The sequence below is a fragment of the Carcharodon carcharias genome, chromosome 3 (genome assembly GCF_017639515.1).
Source record: "Carcharodon carcharias isolate sCarCar2 chromosome 3, sCarCar2.pri, whole genome shotgun sequence".
Taxonomy (NCBI): Eukaryota; Metazoa; Chordata; class Chondrichthyes; order Lamniformes; family Lamnidae; genus Carcharodon; species Carcharodon carcharias.
Window position 1 is genome coordinate 182,360,911 of NC_054469.1, and position 20,529 is coordinate 182,381,439.

At 39.6% G+C, this 20,529-nt stretch overlaps 1 protein-coding gene across 9 annotated transcripts in view; it reads left to right on the plus strand.

Annotated features, from left to right (window-relative positions):
- atxn1a (ataxin 1a) overlaps positions 1-20,529 on the plus strand; it is a 439,854-nt gene that overhangs the window by 237,219 nt on the left and 182,106 nt on the right. For 6 of the 9 annotated variants that reach the window (XM_041183906.1, XM_041183900.1, XM_041183902.1 and 3 more), the window contains one exon: positions 2,710-2,780. The exons of 1 other annotated variant lie outside the window; for it this stretch is intronic. The gene's annotated coding sequence lies outside the window, so the exon portion shown is untranslated. Of the gene's footprint in view, positions 1-2,017; positions 2,177-2,709; positions 2,781-20,529 lie in introns of those variants that run through there. 2 more of the 9 variants (XM_041183901.1, XM_041183897.1) reach the window with 1 other exon arrangement.

Genomic DNA, 20,529 nt, shown 5'->3' on the forward strand with positions numbered 1-20,529 from the left:
CAAAATATATTGATTCTGGAATGGTCCCAGCAAATTGGAAATTAGCAGATGTAACACTGATTCAAGAAAGGAGGGAGAAAGAAAACAGGGAACTACAGGCTATTAGTCTGACAACAACAACTTCTTGATTCTCTTCCCACGCCTAGAGACACATGAGGCAGATGGAGCACATGCTTACATCTGTTTCTGCACCTTGTTTTTCCTGGAATAGATCTCCAGCCTGTCTCTAGAGGCTATAGCTGAAGGGGGACCACTCTACATCAAGCATGGCTGACCCAGGAGACTTTCCCATTCTTACCACCTGCCATGAGTGTATTGAAAGGATTTACAGGATGATAATCAGCCTGTTGGTCATGTTATAAATTCATCTTTCATGACCATCAAGTCCAGGAGTGGGACTTGAACCTGAAGCTTTGGGGTCAGAGATAGGGAGGCTACTGTGTCACAAGACCCTCTCTAACCTGATATCAGTTGTAGGGAAAATCCTGGATCAATAATGAAGGAAGTCATAACAATGCACTTTAAAGGTTTTATGAAAGGGAAATCGTGTTTGACAACTTTATTAGAGCTTTTTGTGGATGTAGTTAGGAATATAGATAAAATAGATGTATTATCCTTTGATATCCAAAAGGCAAGATAAGGAGGCTTGAAGTTGGGGTTTATATATTAGCATGGATTGACAATTGGTTAGCGGACAGGATGCATAATGCAGGGATAAACAGCATGTTTTCAAGTTGGTATACTCTAACTAATGGAAGCATCAGTGCTAGGACTTCAGCTACTTACAATTTATATTAATGCTTACACAAAGAGACCGAGTTTGTTGATGATATAAAACTAGGTGAGAATGTAAACTGTGAGGAGGACACAAAGAAGCTGCAAAGGCAACAAGTTTGCAGATGGAGTATAATGTGGGGAGGTGTGAGTTATTCACTTTGGTAGTAAGGATAGAAAAGCAGAATATTTTTTAAAAGACATGGAACTTCCAGATGTTGATGTGACACTTGGGTGTACTTGTACAGAAAGTTAACATGCAAGGAAAACAAGCAATTAGGAAGGCAGATAGCATGTTGGCTTTTTATTGCAAGGGGTTTGGAGTACAAGATGAAGGAAATCTTGTTACAATTGAACGAGACTTTGGTGAGGCCACATCTGTTGTAGTGTGCTTGTTTAATTGGTTTCTATATTTAAGGAAGGATATATTTATTTGGAGGTGGTACAGCACAGGTTTACTTAACTGTTTCCTAGGTTGAGGGTTGTCCTATGATGAAAGGCTGAGTAAATTGGATCTATCATCTGTGGTGTTTTGAAGAATGAGAGGTGATCTCATTGAAGCACACAAGATTCTGAAGGGGCTTGACAGGGCAGACAGCTGAGAGGTTGTTTCTGCTGGCTGGGGGATCTAAAGCATGGGGCACAGTCTCAGGATAAGGTCAACTCTTTAGGACTGAGATGATGAGAAACTTCTTCACTCAAGAGTTTGAATTTTTTGAATTGCTATCCCCAAAGGGGTATATTTAAGGCTGAGATAGAATTTTGGTCCCTGAGGGAATAAAGGGATATGGGGAGCAGGCAGGAAAGCAGAGTTGGTGCAATAGATTAGCCATAATCGTATTGAATGGCCCAGATATGGTCTACTTCTGCCCCTATTTCTTATGTTCTATTGTACATTCTTTCAAGGCTTTCCCTGGACTTTATTGGGGTTCCGATCTACATTCTAATGGATTTTTTTCCCTGTTATTCCATTATGAATTTTTCTGCATCTCACGTTCTGTTCTGCTTTCGGCCGATGACTATTCTGCACTGGGGTGTTCACCGCCTTCTCCTGTCAGTTTCCATGTTTATTGTATCATTATTTTCTGCATGATGTAATGCAGATGCTTCTCCTGCTCTACGCTGCGGCTTTATGCATTCTATTCGAATTGTTTTGTCAGGTTAACTTCTCTATTCGGTCAGGTTTTAACCTCTGTCCATTTGGTTTGGGTTCCGGTTGAGTGCCGCAGCCTCTTCACCTCCCTCCCAGTGCTCGGCCACAGGTCTGAGCGCTCCGGGCCGGGCCGCCATCTTCCCGCTCCCCACATTCCGCCCGGACGGGATTGACCGGCGCACACAGGAAGATGGTGGCCCTCAGGGAAGCAGGAAGCAGCGGCCAAGGGACGAGGGGAAGATATACCAGGTTTCTAACTTTCTAATTCCTCCCTCATCCCATTCCCATCAATTTGTCAGATTTACTCCCGCCCTCCAGAAGATAAAACCAGGTCATTGCCTCAGTCATGCTGATAAATCCCGCAGCTTAAACCACTACGCAGCCAGTGTGTTTGTTTAACGGGTTTAGGTTGAACCCCCCCCCCCCCCCCTCATATCAGGCAGCCCCTTTAATAGAAGGAAGAGCGGAGTGAGTGTTGGAGAGAGGAGCTTCCCAGACAGCCCGAGACACCGGCACTGGCGCCTCTCTCTCTCACACACACATATACACACACACAGAGCTGGTGCCGCTGTCAGTCGCCGGTAACCATGGCTCTAGATCCCCCGCTAACCCCGAGCCTGTCTGCCTGGCCCGCTCCATCCTCAGCTGGGCGGAGAGGCCGCCCCAGCCCCCAGGAGGGGGAACCGCCGCCTACAGCCGGAGCACGGGAGCTTTACCGGGAGGTCGTAGCATTTTTTTTTGTTGCTGTTGCTTTTCTTCATTTGTCTGCCTTGTGTTTGCAGGTTCCCAGAGATCTGCTTTTTTCAAGAAACAAAGTGTTCAAATGTCCGACAAGTGTAGTGAGCTGCGACTGGTAAGGGAAATCTGAGTTGTCAGTATTTGTGTATACTGTATATGCGCCTGTGTATGGGGGTTTACACATTATAACGGTTCCAAGGCGACCTACGTTGGAATGTTAATACGTCTTGCAATGTCAAAGCGAACATAAAACCTTTTTAGGCTCACGACGATAGTGACGTTTCGAGTAATTAATTTCTTTGGGTGCATCTAACTTTTTTTTGAGCTTGCATTAATTTATGCTGTGCAATGGTGTCTTTACAACATGAAAAAAATGTTTACATTTCTACCGTGCAGCTATTCAAAGTTAATAGCTATTGCCTCTTATTATTGTGTTCTGCCACACTTGATGGCATTTGCAATTTCGCACTTAGACTATTATACTTCCAATACATTATGTACATTATATTCCAATCTTGCTGTCTACTGGCTATTTAAAACTGAAACCTCAGCTTATTCTAGATGGTAATATTTTTTGAGCAAGGTCGATACTTGCAATAAGTGAAATGGATACGAAATAGCTTAAGTATGAGTTTTGGAAATCAGATTTTTAAAAAGAGTTAAATATTCCTCATCCCAGGACAGTGTGCTATTGTAAAATGTTTGTAATTTCTTTTGGTCTGGTACTCTATACTAGTATACTCTACCTCCTACTTCATATGGACTAAATATTATCTAAAAATAGGTCAAGTTGCAGGTGATGTCAAATATGCTGCAGTCTTTTTGGTCCACTGAAGTTTGCTGCTTAATACATTAACAATTTACATTAACATACTACCTTGGCATCATGACAATTCTCCTCTTCCACAAATAATGCTAGAGTAGCAAGTAAATAATCCTTCTGTTCAATTGTAAAGCTCCCATGGTCTAAAGAGCCATGCACATTTTTGCAGCTTCTTAAACGCATGAACTGGTAATGAAAGTAGCTAGGCAACTGGAGTAATAGTGACTCCAAGTGGTATACCAGAACAAAGGTAACCAGCTTGTCCTCTCCTCAGTGAGGCAGATACCCTCACTTAGATTAGCTTTAAAGGAGCCAAAACATTTAAAATATAATGTGCTGATGTTTCTCAGCACTTTCATTATTTAAATAGGGATACAGATTTTGTGTTAATGTGTAACTGGCAGAAAGTGTGGCAAGTGCCATCAAGGATCTAATGTTTACTGTTCACATGAAATGTTTATTTTCAAGTAGTGCTGCAATTCCACAAGGTTAGTTTGTAGAATGTACTTGATTTTTGAAGACAGTTGGTGCTAATGTTTTGGTGCTTTTTTTTCCCCAATTTCTCGTTTTAATTAGTTCAAATGTTTGCAGGTGCGAATAAGAAAGCTAATAAATCTTTTTGCCTAAAATTTTAAGTGCAATTTCTAGAGGTTTCTGTACGTTATAACCAAAGATTTTTATTGTACCATGTGGCCACCATTTATGAATGCATCATTACTGCTAGTTAAATGATTCTGAATCGCTAAACTCCACAGAAAGACACATTCATTTTTTGGGGTCATATTGCATCAGTGAAGCACAGAAAATAAATCTGAAATGAACAAAGCTTTATATTCTTTCTTCTCCACGCAATTGATCAAACTTTTATAAATATTGTTGTTTCTGCAAATTATGTGGCCCAGTAAATTACCTTAAAAGAAAAACTTGCATTGTATAGCACCTTTAATGGACTCAGGGTGGCCCAAAGTGTTTTACAATTAAGTACTATTGAGCTATAGTCATGTTTGGACTTTGTGAAACATAGCAGCTAATTTGCACAGAGCAAGGCCTTAGACATACAATGTGATAAAGACCAGATAAACTGTTTTAATGATGTTGAGGGAAAAATATTGGTCAGTACATTGGAGAGAACTCCCCCGCCCCCCCCCCCCCCCCCCCCCCCACTTTTTTTTAGATAGTGCCATGCAACCTTTTACATCCACCTATTAGTCTTCCAAATGAGAAGTTAAACTGTGCCAGTGTCAGAGCAGCGCTGCGCTGAAGTATCATTCTAGATTATGTGCTCAAGTCTTTGGAGTGGAGCTTGAACCCACAATTTCTCACTTTGATGTGTGTGTGCTCCCACTGCACTTAAAGTACTTTTTTTCCCCCTTCTGGAATTGGTTTAGACCATTGCCACAATTTACAGTTGTAATTAGGTGTCATTTTTTCTTGATCACTCAATTTTTTTACTCAAAATTGTGCATTTTCAGAATCTTTAGAAGCAATTGATATTTATGTTGACGAAGTTGACGTGCCATTTTTTTCCAGCTTTTCATCAGTTCAGTTTTTACAGTAAAACTATGCTCTCTAATAAATTCAGTCATTAAGATGGTGGAGGAATATGGATTTTTGAAACCTATTTGCTATATAACCATGCTGTGAAAGTCAGTCAGTCATTTTTAACAAGAAAACAACTTGTACATGGAAATAATATTTGATTATCTTTGGCTTTTCATTTTCCTTACGATGTGCACTTGTCATTTCCATTTTCAGTCCATCTGTTGGTATCATGCTCCACTATCTTTTGGTTAATTGCCTGATGTTCTGGTTTTGCTAGGCTTCCGATCTGTTTTCAGTTTGAATTCTGTTCAGTGGATGCAGCCTCATTTGACAGTAAATAGTGCTTCGACTATGAAGACAAGCCTTACAAAAAGTAATATGAATCTCCACAAATAATTCTGTGAAGCACAGAATTTATTTTATCTGGTTATGTCAACTAGCTTTGTTTAGTTTCTGTATTCTGAATCAGTCTTGGATGATTCCTGCTTACAATGTTTTAAAATAGAATCTAATATGTAACAATGAAAGTATGTGGATACCCTTGCTAAGTCGAGAACATGCTGGTCCATTGAAGGATATCAGCATAAACATATTAACTTTTATTTATTCATTTTAATTGAGTTTAAGTATTTCTGTACTTATATTGTATTGCATATATAAGTGTTGAGCATGTGGAAATCCAATGTCACTGTTAAGGTAAACTAGAAAATTGAAAGTTAGGTCTGTTTTCCTTATAGAAAAAAAGTTTTAGAGGTTACCTAAGTTTCAAGATGATAGGTTTTGATAGGGTAGATAGAGGAAAAGTTATTCTATCTGGTAAGTGGTTGGATAACCAGAGGTCAAAATTTAAAATCATTGGCAATAGACCTAGAGGGCAGATGAGAGAGTTTTTCACTGAGTTGTTGGGACCTGGAATGCCCAGTCTGAGAAGATGGTGGAAATTGACAACGTTAAAAATTTCAAAAAAAAGTTGGACAGGCATTTAAGGGATCAAGAACCTAATAGGTTAAAGTTAAAAAGCAGAGACGTCGGACTAAGAACAACTTCTTTTAAAGAGCCAGCATGGACACAGTGGGCTGAATAACATTCTTCTGTGCTGTAAGTTTCTATAATTCCTGTAGGCCCACTAGTCTAATGTCTTTTGTGGGGAAGTTAACAGAATTTATTATTAGGAACAGAGTGACGAAGTTCTTGGACATATGAACTGATCTGAGAGAACCAGCATGGATTTGTAAGTGGTAAATCTCATGTAATTAACCTAGTTGAATTTTTTTGAGGAGCTGACTAATGTTTTAGATAAGAGAGGTTCTATGGATGTAAATTTTATGGACTTTTAAAAAGGTATTGGTAAGGGTTCTATATAAGGGATTGCTGAGAAAAAAAGAGAGCACATGCAATTGGAGGCAACTAATTGGCACAAGTAAGGAACTGGTTAAGGGGTAAGAGGCAGAGCAGTGATAATGAGTATATACTGTCAAGTTGACATGAATTGAATAGTGGTGTTCTCCCAGGTTCTCTACTCAGGCCTCAGCTTTTCAGTATGATTTAGGTGACTTGGATGAAGGAACATTCCGCCATATATCCAGATTTGCTGATGACACCAAGTTAGTTTGCACCATAAGTAGTGTAGGTAGTATACTTGCCTTTATTAGCTGAAGCATAGAATACAAGAACAGGGAGGTTATGCTGGAACTGTATAAAATGCTGGTTAGGCCACAACTGGAATACTGTGTGCAGTTCTGGTCACTCCATTATATGAAGGATGTGATTTCACTGGAGAGAGTGCAGAGGAGATTTATCTGGCTGCTGCCTGGGTTGGAGGGCCTGGGCTATGAGGAAAGATTGGATAGGCTGGTGTTGTTTTCCTTGGAGCAGCAAAGGTTGAGAGGGAACCTGGTAAAGGTATATAAGATTATGAGGGGCATAGATAGGTGGATAAGAAGGCACTTTTTCTATTAGTAGAGGGGTCAATAACCAGGGTGCATAGATTTAAGGCAAGGGATAGAAGGCTAAGAGCGGAGCTGAGGAGAAACTTTTTCACCGAGAGGGTGGTGGGAGTCTGGAACTCACTGCCTGAAAAGGTGGTTGAGTCAAAAACTCTCATAACATTTAAGAAATATTTAGATATTCACTTGTGTCGCCATAGTCTCCAGGGCTATGGGCCAAGCGCTGGAAAATGGGACTAGTGAAGACTGGTGTGAACATGATGGGCCGAATGACCGTCTCTTATGCTGTAAACGTCTGTGAGGAGCAGATATTTCCAAAGCAACATTAATGAGCGGGTAAAACTGACAGTTGTAGTCCATTGTGTTGAAATGTGGGATCATCCACTTCTGATCCAAACAGATCAAAATAGCTTCTGAATGACAAGAAGCTAGGAACTGTAGGTGAGTAGAGAGACTTAGGGGTCCATATAGAAATTACAAAAATCTAGTACATACATACATACATACATTCCTAATATATGAATTAGGAGCAGAAAGCAGCCATTCGGCTGTTCGAACCTGCTCCACCATTTGGTAAGATCATGGCTGATCTGATTGTGGCCTCAACTCTGTTTTTCTGTCTATCCCCTCCCTTGTCAATCAAGAATCTATCTGACTCAGCCTTAAAAATATTCAATGACACTGCCAACTGGAGAAGAGAACTCCACAGACCTGCTGAGAAAGAAAGTTCTCCTCCTCTCTGTGTTGAATGGGAAACCCCTTATTTTTAAACTGTGCCCCTTAGTGCTAGTCCCTTCTACAATGGAAAGCATCCTTTCAGTATCCGCCTGTCAAGTCCCCTCAGAATCTTATATGTTTCAATAAGATCACCTCTCATTCTCCTTAACTCTAATGGATACAGGCCCAACCTGTCTTTCCTCATAAGATAACCCCCTCATCCTGGGAATGAGTTGAGTGAATCTTCTCTGAACTGTTTCTAATGTAATTATACCCTTTCTTAAGTAAGGAGACAAAACTGTGCATGATGCTCTAGATGTGGTCTCACCAATACCCTGTGCAACTGTAGCAAAACTTTCCTCCTACTTATACTCAATTCCCCTTGCAATAAACAACATTCCATTTATATTCCTAATCACTTGCTATACCTGCATACTTTTGTGATTCATGTGCTAGGGCACCCAGATCTCTTTACCTCAAGAGTTCTGCAATCTATACAAATATATAGGTGTATAGGTTAAAAAAAAATTAAAAGCCTCATGGAATGTTGGCCTTTACTCCTGAGGATTGGTATAGAAAGTTTTGTTTTTTGGTTATTTGAAGCTATGGTTAGATTCCATTCAGAGAATTGTGTTCGGTTTGGGCACTGCACCTCAGGAAGGAAATATTGACCATGGAGGAGGTGCAGTGCAGATTCAACAGAATGATGCCAGAGCTACGAGAGTGAAATCTTGAGAATAGGTTCATTAGACTAGGCTTTTGTATACCCTTGAGTATAGAACATTAAAGGATGATTGAGGTATTTAAGATAATTAAAGGATTTGATAGCGTAGATAGAGAGAAACTATTTAATGAGGAAATCCAGAACAAGGGGCATAACCTTAAAATTGCAGGGTTGATGTCATGAAGCATTTCTAACATGCCAGTCAAGGCTCAGTTGGTAGCATTCTTGCATCTATGTCAGAAGGTTGTCCCACTCTGGAGACTTGAGCACAAAACTCCAGGCTGACGCACTCACGCTACACTGTTGAAAACAGCGTTTTTCAGATGAGACATTAAGCCGAGGCCTGCCTTCCATGTCAGGTGCAGATAAAAGTTCCCATGGCACTATTTCAAAAAAGAGCAGGGGTGTTATTCACGGTGTGCTGGCAAATATTTATCCCTCAATAAATATCACAAAAAGTATTATCTGGTCATTAGCTCATTGCTGTTTTGGGAATTTGCTGTGTGAATATTGGCTGCCATGCTTCCTACATTACAGCAGTGGCTTCTCTTCAAAAGTCCTTCATTGGCTGTTAAGTGCTCTGAGATGTCCCTCGATTGTGAAAGGCACTATATAAATGTAAGCCTTTCTTCACACAAAGGGCACTGGAAATGTGGAATTCTCTTCCCTGAAAGTTTTTGAGGCTAGATTGGTTAAAAATTTCAAAACTTAGTTTAATCCAACTGAATGGCAGATTGGGCTTGAGCTGAATGGCCTACTCTTCTTCCTATATTCGATGTAGAAATTGTGTTCTATGTTGTCAATACAACACCAGTATTCCACTAGCGTCATGATCAGTATTTTGTTAATGTGATCTAAATATATACTTTGTCTTAATTATTTTGTTTGTCATTTGTTGTCGATAATTCATGAACACCTTTTTGCCCCAGGTTTTGTAATAGACACTTTGTTTTAGACTTTGTGAAACTTTAGTTACTTAAATGTCATGATCATCCACCTCTGATGGGAGGCTTTTATTTGGTCCTTCACCATTAGACATGTGGTTTTAATCAGGTTGTATACCCACTTCAATTTTAATCTCCACATTTTCCCAATTTGTCAATGGCATTTTTCAGGCAACTAAAATGGAGGTAATGTCAGCATACGTTTTTTTTTCATTTGTCTACATAACGTCACTGGACCTCCTGGAACTGCCAACACTAAACAAGGGTTTTACATCATAAAATTTTTGTACCTGTTTGACGATAAAGGTGCACTTCTAAAGGTGCTGTATCTTAGAATTATGCACAATTTGCAACATGGAAACAGGCTATGTGACCCAAATGATGCAAGAAGGATATTTCCGATAGTGTGGGAGTCCAGAACCAGGGGTCACAGTCTGAGGATATGGGGTAGACCATTTAGGACTGAGATGAAGAGAAATTTCTTCATCCAGAGAGTGGTAAGCCTGTGGAATTTGCTACCACAGAAAGTAGTTGAGGCCAAAACATTGTATGTTTTCAAGAAGGAGTTAGATATAGCTCTTGGGGCGAAAGGGATCAAAGGATATGGGGAGAAAATGGGAGCAGGCAATTGAGTTGGATGATCAGCCATGATCATAATGAATGGCGGAGCAGGCTTGAAGGGCTGAATGGCCTACTCCTACCCATTTTCTATATTTCTATGATGTTGGTGTTTATTTTTCCAGACGGGTAACCTCCCACCTTAGTATATCTCATCTCTCAACATAACCTTCCTCCTTCAATCAAGGCTGACACTACAGTGCAGTACTGAGGGGGCATTTCACTGTTGAAGATGTAACTTGAGGTCCCATCTGCCTACTCGGGTGGATGTAAAAGACTCCATGATTCTATTTCTAGAAGAGTAGGGGAGTTAGCCTCGGTGCCCTGGCGTTACGGAAAGTAGATTATCTAGTCATTATCACATTGCAGTTAGTGGGAGTTTGCTGAGTGCAAATTAGCTGCCACGTTTCCTACATTGCAACAGTGACTACACTTCAAAAAATACTGCATTGGCTGTAACGCACTTTGAGACACCTTTGAGACACTCAAGTCTTCCTTTTTTCCTTTATGCAGTTGTCTAGCTTTCCCTTAATTGCATCTATGCAATTCACCTGAACTATACTATGTGATAGCTTTCCACATTCTCACCATCTGAACAAAGAAGTTTCTCCTCATTTCCTTATTGGGTGTATTAGTGACTATTTTATATTTATGGCCCCTAGTTTTAGACCCCAAAACATGTGCAGTCCACATTGGCATCTCCAGGGGATACCCTTATTCTATAAGGCTACACTTTCTTAAGTAAGAAAAGAACTTGCACTCACATGGTGTCTTTCATGTCCTTAGATCATCTCTGAGCTCTTCACTGGCAGCCTCGTGTTTTTGAAGCATAGTCACTGTTATAGCAGAGGGAAATGAGACAGAATGTTTGCACATAGCAAGGCCCCCGAAGAACAAAAGCAAAAAAGAAATGTGACCAGGTAATCTGTTGAGGGATAAATCTTAGCCAGAACACTGGAACAACTCACTTGTTTTCTCCAAATAATGATGTGGATTGAGTAGGCAGATGGTCTTGAATTGACATCTCATTTGAAAGACATCATCTTTGACAGTGCAGTATGTATTCAGTGCTGCCCAGAACTGTCAGGTTAGATTAAGTGCTCAAGTGTCTGGAGTGAGACTTGATCTCATTACCTTCTAACTCGCAGATAAAAATGCTATTAGTATCAAAGATAGTCCCAAACTCTGCAGTCATGATTTTTGATCAGACTTTCTTGCCAACATTTTCCTTTATAATGTGGCAGATCAAAGTTTCTCATCAATTTTTGCTGTGCTGTTATGTTCTAGACATGAGCACTAGAAAGTTCTGTGGACTGTGCTAGTGATGGCTCTCGCTCTGTCTCTCTCTGTCTGTGTGGCGTTCCCTCTGGTGCTCGCTCGCGCTTACGCTGTCTTTCTTTGGCAGTCGCTCATACTTGCTCACTCTGGCATTCGCTCGCTCTCTCTCTGATCCTGGTTCTTTCTCTCTTTCTCTCTTTCTTTCTCTCTTTCTCTCTTTCTCTGGCCCTGGCTCACTCTTGCTCCCTTGCCCCTGCCCTCTGTTCCTCCAACTCTGTTGCCACCTTGTATTCAAATAATGTGTTCACCTTGTGACCATCGACAGTGCCACAGGTGGTTGAATAATATGTAGTAAAATATACTCAATAAAAGGTTATTACAAATGCATCAATGTGCCAGGGTGAGCATTCAGTGTGAATTTTTTTTTTCTTATTTGCCCTTTTTGTTTTTTTTCTGCATTGACTGTAGGGCGGGTTAACTTTTTCTAAGACATAAGTGTTAACTATTTCTTAGAGCAAACCTGATCCCTTTATCTCTAGCTCCACAAATTGGAAGAGAAAGAAAATAACCTTGAATATACTTATTTTTGGAGAGGAGGGAAGTAATTTCACTAAACTCTTTTACATTCTATTTGCCTCTTGTGGAAAATGATATTCTTGACCCTGGAGAACACAGACCCTGGACACCACCTTTTGAACCTTGAGGTTACCCTCATTTATACTAAAAGCTTTTTCTTTCCCCTTTAAAGTTTAAGTTGTGAAGATTAAAGTACTGTTTCAATGATGGATGTGGAGGATTTTTGGTTAGATTCAGTCCAACAATGTATTTTTACAAAGCCCAGCATTTGGTAATCTCCCCATGAACTTTACATCCACTTGATTTACAGAACCCAAGATCCCAAAGACTTTTGTTTAACCTCTTGCGTATTGACCCATTTATTATCCTTCTGCCCTGCATTACATGCATAAGTGAAGGTTAGTTTGCAATGAGGTGAAGGACAGACTCCTTAAAAATACTGGATAAAGTGGCTCATTGCATAGAAATAAACATCTCCCTTTAATTGCAGAAAAGCAAATCATAAGAGGCATTAGGTAGAAAAAAGATTATTTGGATACACTCAAAGTGTACAAGAACATAAGTTTATTTTTAAAGGTGAGGACTGAGATAATGGAGGAAACAGTATGAATGATCTTTGATTTGTTCTCTTTCTGTGTAAAACCAGCGATCCTGGGAGAAGCAGTCAAATTCATGGACTTAATAGACTTATGCTGCTCATTATGAAACTAAAATAATTTGATATCATACAAATTGAATGCATCCCTCAATACTAAGGGAAACTGGGATAGCAGTAGACAAAGCTGAGATGAATATGTTACAAATCTTAAACAAAAACAGAATTACCTGGAAAAACTCAGCAGGTCTGGCAGCATCGGCGGAGAAGAAAAGAGTTGACGTTTCGAGTCCTCATGACCCTTCGACAGAACTAGGTGAATCCCAGGAAGGGATATAAGCTGGTTTAAGGTTGGTGGGGGGGGGAGTGGGTTGGGTGGGGGGAGAGAAGTGGAGGGGGGTGGTGTAGTTGTAGGGACAAATAAGCAGTGCTAGAAGCAGATCATCAAAAGATGTCACAGACAACAGAACAAAAGAACACATAGGTGTCGAAGTTGGTGATATTATCTAAACAAATGTGCTAATTAAGAATGGATGGTAGGGCACTCAAGGTATAGCTCTAGTGGGGGTGGGGGAAGCATAAAAGATTTAAAAATATTTTAAAATAATGGAAATAGGTGGGAAAAAGAAAAATCAAATCTTGTTGACTATGAAACACAATTGGTAATAACCATTCTAGTTGGACAACAATGACTCTGGTTTGGACCTGGAACCTAATGGTTTATCGTACCCAGTAAACAACTCAATGAAAACATTAAAATTGGGATGTCTAAATTTGTGAATGATGCCAGATTGTGTTCCAAGAAGGATCTATACTACTCTGATGTATTGGAACAGAAGAATGGCATGCAATATGGAGAAAGTCAGATAAAATATATCACAGATAAATATAATAATTATTGTTGAACATGACAAAGCAAACAAGAAAAAACGTTACAAGCACATCCATACTATATGTTGCTTGTTAATTTAAAGTGTTTCTGTGAATTACCAGAGTAAGCAGCAGAGGAACTGATGAGACTGAAGTTTTCATGCAGTCATTTACATTGTATTATCTCATCTTGGTCACTACTTGTGAAAAGATTAAGGTGGTGCCAAAAGGAGTAAATGAGGGACAAAAGGAGAGAATTAAGAAAGTTAGAAAAAGCAAGCAAAAATGGTAAAAAGAGAAAACAATGTCTTAAAGTATCTTTTAATCTAACGTATCATTTAGCCTACACATCTTAATGCAGTTGTTTAGAGAGAGTACGCATTATGACTCATTTGTGAGGGAGGGAATACTGTTTCAACAAAGTGAAATGGCAGTACAGAGACTAAAAACAAGAAGTAAAGGAAGATAGGGAAAGCATTGTTATAAAACTGATATTGAATATTTAATATGCATCTGAAAGAGAATATACCATTTAAAAACTTCAGGTATATTATTGGTTCTAGACTTTGCATGATATCTCCAAATCTCCGTGTGTACAGGAAAGGTTTGATCACGATCTGGTAAAGATGAATAAGAACCATTTTGTACAATCTGATAATTGGCAGTGTTTTTCACACATTTTTATTTTGCAGTTCTTTGCAGCATAAAATCAGTTGCTATTTCAACATTGCAAATTAAAGTTAGCTATGGCAACAGTATGTGATAATATAAGATCTTGCATATAAATTGTCTTATTTGAAAACTGAAGATGCCTGTCAGCCGGCTTTAAAGATTCCAATAACGTGGGGGCTGGAGAGTGTTTCTGGTACTTTTAAGATCAGCTTTGTGACTTTTTAAAAGATGAATGCCAAGAGAAATTATGTTGTAGTTTTGTCAGGAAACAGCAGAAAAATAGTGCCATAACTTTTACATTCAGACAGAATTTGCTGTTTGAGATTGCCTTGAGAAAGTCATCGCAATATTCTAAGCTGTTATTTTGAAGAAATTGTGCCTAGAAGACCTGCAGCGTATGTGCAGGCTGCAAGACCATGCTGGTTGCTGCGGTTACAGATATAGGTGACCAGGCTTGGCTCTCACCTTTGGTTGGTTGGAGGTCAGACATTGGAAAGGAGCAGTAATATTTTAAGTTGGTATTTCAATCCATTGAATCATTTGGTCCACCCACCTTCATTAAAAAATTGTTTAAAATCTACTGCAGTAGACAGTAACCCATGTTTTTACAAGAATTCTGTGAGAGGAGGAGGGAATGATCTTTTTTGTCATTGAGTTTTTGGAATGAGTTCTGATAGTGTTTCAATGTAGTGTCATGACCCAATTCGGCATTCTTTTCTATTAGTAACAGCCGCACAAATGTTGGCAGGATTGTAGGTTTAAATAATGAGCACCCAAAGGGCATTAGAAATATCCTGGAATTACTATTATAAAGCTCAGGCAAAAAGTTTGAGAAATTTGAAAAGTAGAGGTTGTTAGGCACTGTTCCCGGTTCTGAAATACCACAGTGGAGTGCCTAAAACTCTTGGTCATTCAAGATTTATAAATGTGGCTGAGCTAATTATTGTCATGTGAAAAAAGTGGCAATCAGAGCAAGGAACTGCAGGGTAGTAAGTTTGTATTTTCTTTTACATGGACCTGAGAGGAAACCACTTATATTTGCATTATATTAATGGTTTTCTGACATACACCTTTTGCCATGAATTGACACACAAAACTATTAATTTTTGTTTAATATGCTTTGGGACTGTCCATGGTGCATGTTCAGTGAAATTAATGCTACAAGGCTTCATTCCACACAAAACATTTAGTCTATGAAAGGTTCACTGATTTAAAAAAACATAACGAAAAGACTGAGGTTCTAAACAGCATATTTGACAAAACTAGGATCTATTTTTGACCTCTCAGCAAACAGTCTTTGATTTGATGTGAAATCATTTTAAAAATAGTTAAATACAAGTTGACTCCAAATCTAGTTTAATTTTGCAGGCAAAAGCATCTGATGCATAGCAAAGAGCAAGGCTTGGGGAATCATGAAGGAAAAAAATAAATGGGTTCCATCTTTGCACCCTTAGTCTTGTCAGTGGATGATTTCTTGTACTTAAACTGTAGGATTGTAAAGTGTAAACACTTTTGTCACCTTTAGATTTAAAATCAGTTACTTGAGGCCAGTGGCCATTTAGAGATGAAAACTATACTCCACCCACAAAATAAGCATGTTAGTTTTACTGCTATTTCCTTTATAAGGATACAACTCTTGACTTCTCCAAGCTTAAGTTGCATTAAAGACCATCCATCAGAATTCACTTGTTCCTAAAACAATTCTTGGCTTGCCAGCACTGTGTAGTAATGGGGATGGAGTGAGTACTGACCCTAGGCTCAGTAGTAGTTTTGAAGTATGAACAGGACTATGAAAGCATAGCTGCTTAACATTTGGATGTTTCAGGAAAGCTTGTTTCCTATAACGACTTACACTGAAAACTTATCCAACAGCTGCCAGAAGGAAAACTGTATGCTGTAGCAAATGCTGGAATGTATCATATTTTCCTTTTTGGCAAGGCACAGCTAATTCAGCCTTTACACGCACCTCTTTTAAAGTTTTCCTCAATCTATTTGTCACTGAAAGCATCTACTATCTTCACTGGTGTTAGTGCATGTTTACTGCATGTCTTGGCTCCATTTATTATGTTTGGAACATTTTGCAGGTTTTCTTTATGTAATATTTGTTGAGGCCCTATTACTAAGTTACTGAGTTATGCAAGGAGTGACTTCCAGTTACGTTTAGTATATGGTATTCCATACTTAGGTGAGACAGACAGCTCAGCTCTGAGTTTGACAAGGTGATAGTGTAAAAAGAATTGGCCAAACCGATGGGTTTAAAGTTGGCTACAAGGATCTGGACAGATACAATCCAATTCATAGTGGGCAAGTCTACAACATAGTATTGCCAATTAATGACAACCTAGGGTTGTCACTGAGACACCATGGGATGGTGGGTGTGAGGAATGGGAAGAAAGGTCTCGTTGCTGCCTGAGAAGGTCTTCCTTTGGGCCAGATGACTGCCTTCAGTACTGTTAAATGTCCATGATTCAAAAGATGGGATCTATCAACAAAGTAGATATATCTAATGTGCTGAATAACAATGCTGAACTCTTGAAAATGGAAAACTGGGAACATTTTGATCACGTTTATGTTATTAAGAGATGGGGATCATATACATACAAAAGAATTTGACCCAAGATTGCTATGCAAATGAGGTCAATGCAAAATGGTTTTGTTTTTTTAATTCTAGACTTCGATCAAGTATGCATTTATCCACTCAACTATTGAACTGAAATAAATGCCATGTTAGCTGAAGTTGAAGAAACTGTACGATAAAAATGCATTACAATGTTTTGGCAAGATTCCAAAAACATTAGAACTTGTATAATGATTGGAAACAATTTTCTGTATATTTATCTTGAGTCTCCAAACATGTGGTTCTATTCTACAAATAGCTCAGATTTTGCTCAGATGAACAATGGAGACTCCCTCATTCCCCAACCACCATCACCAGTGCCCTCTCCAAAATCTATTGGTTTAGGCCGCTTCTTCAGATCTGTTCAATAACTGTTCTTGCTTCAATTTTCAATGCATTTCTCCCCATCAAGTCATAGATAATACGACTCATAAAAGGCTTGACTGTCTTAACATTAGATATGACTTAACAATGTTAAGCATAAATTCATAGATTTACAGCACAGAAGGAGCCATTCGGCCTGTGGTGTCTATGCCAGCTATATGTGAAGCAATCCACTCAGCCATTCCTCCATTTTATCCCTGTAGCCCTGCACGTTTATTTCCATCAAGTCCCCCTCCAATTTCCTTTTGAAATCATTGATCATCTCCGTTTTCACCTCCCTCGGGGGTAGCAAGTTCCAGGTCATTATCATTCGCTGCATAAAAGTGATCCTTACTCGCGTTCCTCTGACATTTCTTCCAGAATCTTAAACCTATGTCCCCAGGTCCTTGTGCCATGGGAACAGCTAATGGGAACAGGTTTTTTTCTTGTCTATCTTACCTAACCCTTTCATAATCTTGTGCACCTCTATTAAATCTCCCCTCAGTCTCCTTGGCTGCAAGGGGAACAGCCCAGCTTCTCCAACTTAACCTTGTAGCTAAAATTCCCCACCCCTGGAATCATTCTGGTAAATCTCCTCCTCTATGCCCTCTTCGTGACCCTCGCATCCTTCCTGAAGTGGGGTAACCAGAACTGGGTGCACTACTCTAGTTGTGGCCTAATCAGAGTTTTATAAAGAATCAGTATAACTTCTTCCTTTTTGTACTCGGTGCCTCTATTGGTGAAGCCTAAGATCCCATATGCTTTGCTAACCACTTCTCAATATACCCTGTCACCTACGCACATGCAGCCTCAGGTCTTCTGTCCCTACACACTCTTTAGAACTGTGCCAGTAAGTCTATATTGTATCTCCCTTTTGTCAAAATACATCACCTCTCACTTTTCAGTATTAAATTCCATCTGCCAATTGCCTGCCCATTCTTCTCACCTATCTATATCCTTCCTCTTGCAGTCAGTTAGTATTATCCTTGAAGTTTGCCACTCCATTTTGGTATCATCAGGAAATTTTGAAACTTTACATAGATATTGGAATACAAAGTCGTTTTTAGTGGCTGTAGCATTGACCCTTGTAGGACACCACTGTCTACCATCCTTCAGTTTGAAAAATAACCACTTACCATGACTCACTGTTTCCTGTCCTTAAGCCAATTTTTATGCAACTTGACACTGACCCATCTATTCCATGAGCCTCAATTTTGCTAATCAGCCTTTTATGTGTTACTTTGTCAAAAGCTTTCTTAAAATTATAGAGACAATATTCATTACATCCCCTTCAACCATCGCTGTTACTTCATCAAAAAATTCAATTAGATTAGTCAAGCACAGTTTGCCTTTTACAAATCCATGCTTGCCATCTTTAATTAACTCAAACTCTTTCCCAAGAGCCTGTCGATTTTTTTTTCCCTGATTGTTTCTAAAACTCCTATCCACCACTGATGTTAAATTAACTGACCTGTAATTGCTAGAACTGTCCTTACACTCTTTCTGGAATAAAGGTGTCATAGTTACCACTCTCCAATCATCTGGCAACTTCTTCCACCACCCTCACCCCCCAGTATCCAGTGAAGATCGGACGATTAAGGAAAGCTCTTCCACTATCTCCACCCCAATGTCTTCAATCTGGGATGGAAGTCAATAGGACCAGGTGACTCTAAGCATAGCCAGCCTTTCCAGTACCTCCTGCCTCAGTTTTCACCCCGTCCATTACCTCTACCGTCTGCTTCTACCGATTATTTTGTCAGGTTACTCTTTCTTAGTAAACACCATTAAAAAGCACTCTTTAAGTATTCTAGCATTTTTCTGAGCCTCTAATCATATATCACCCTTTTGTCCCTAATGGGACCCACTCCATTGCATACTTCCAACTTTCTATTTACATGCTGGTGGAAGATTTTCAGGTTCCCTGCCATTCTATTCTCATATTCTTTCTTTTTTCCAGTCATATTTTTCTCTTGATTCCCATCTCAACCTGGTCCTCTGGGTTTGACCTAGTTCTCACTTGAAGAATTCAGCTGACGAGCATCAAACACGCTATCTCTTTTTCGTCATATTCTCTATCACCCCCTTCACCCATAGAGCCATGGTTTTGGTTCCAATACCATTTACCTAGCTTGTATCTGATGCATCTTCTGCTCAAAGATCACCGTTGTTGTATTACAGTTTTTCCTGTCAGTCTTGGGTTCCATTTTACCCTGGTTAGATCCCTTCTGATCCCAAGCAGTAAGGCTTTTCCTTATTGCTACAGTCATCCTTGGCCCACCTTAGTCTCTCCTGTTTGCCGTCTTCTTTTTTGTCTGTTACCTCCTCTGTCCCTAAACCAATTTTGGTCTCTTGCACATCTCCCCATTTCTTTCCTGCCACTGTTAGTGCCTGTCCTTGGCCCTAAGCTCTCGAATTTCCTCCAAAAACCTCTCCATTCTCTTTTCACCTTTTAACATCCCTCTTAAAGTCTATCTGTTTGATCAAGCTTTGAGTCTCCCCTTCTCCTTTCACCTGGTGTAAATTTTTTCCTTGAAGTGTCTTAGGCCATTTTTCTACATTTAAAGGCACTGTATGAATACATGTTGAATTATGCACGGTAATACAAAAATCTTTTTCCTCTCCATACTTCAATTTTTCATGCTGTGGTGGGTATCTAGAAAAGTGATTATGTTACTAGACTGGTAATCCAGAGACCTGGATGATATGGCGACGAGAGTTCAAATTCCAATTTGACAGGAGGGGGATTTAAGTTCAGTTAATTAAATAAATCTAGAATTTAAAAAATTAGCATCAGTAATGATGACCATAAAAAACTATCTACTGAACTGTCTTATAAACCCACCTGCATCACTAATATTCTTTAGGGAGGGACATCTGCCATCCTTACCTGATCTGGTCTAAATGTGATTCTAGCCCTACAGCAATGTGATTCACACTTAAATGCCTTCTGAAATAGCCCAGCAAATCACTCAGTTGTATCAAAAATCACTGTAACATCAAAAACCGCTGTAACAAAGTATGTTAAGAATAAAACTGAATGGACCACCCTACATTGACCAAAATATTGGACTTGGACACGGCAAAGGCACACCTAACCCAGTTGACTCTGCAAAGTCCCCCTTGGTTATATCTGGTGACCTGTGCCAAAATTTGGAGAGCTATCTCACAGACGAGATGAGCAAAAGTCTGACATTTATACTCACTGAATCATATCTTTCGGCCTGTGTCCATGTTGAGTACCACTTGGAAGAAGCACTAGGTTAGCTTGGGCACAGAATGTACTCTGGTTAGGGAGTTCAGTGTCCATCACCAAGATTAGCTTGGTAGCATTACTACTGACCCAGCTGACGAATTCTGATGGGCATAGCTATCAGACTGGGCATGTGATGAAAGAAAGAACATTAGGGAAGAGCCTACTTGACCTCATCCTCACCAGTCTACTGATCACAGGTATATCTGTCCATGATAATATTGGTAGGAGTGATCACTGCTGAGTTCTTGTGGAGACAAAGTACTGTCTTCACACTGCGGACAGGACCCATTGCTATTTGTGCCATTATCTCCCTGTTAAATGAGAGA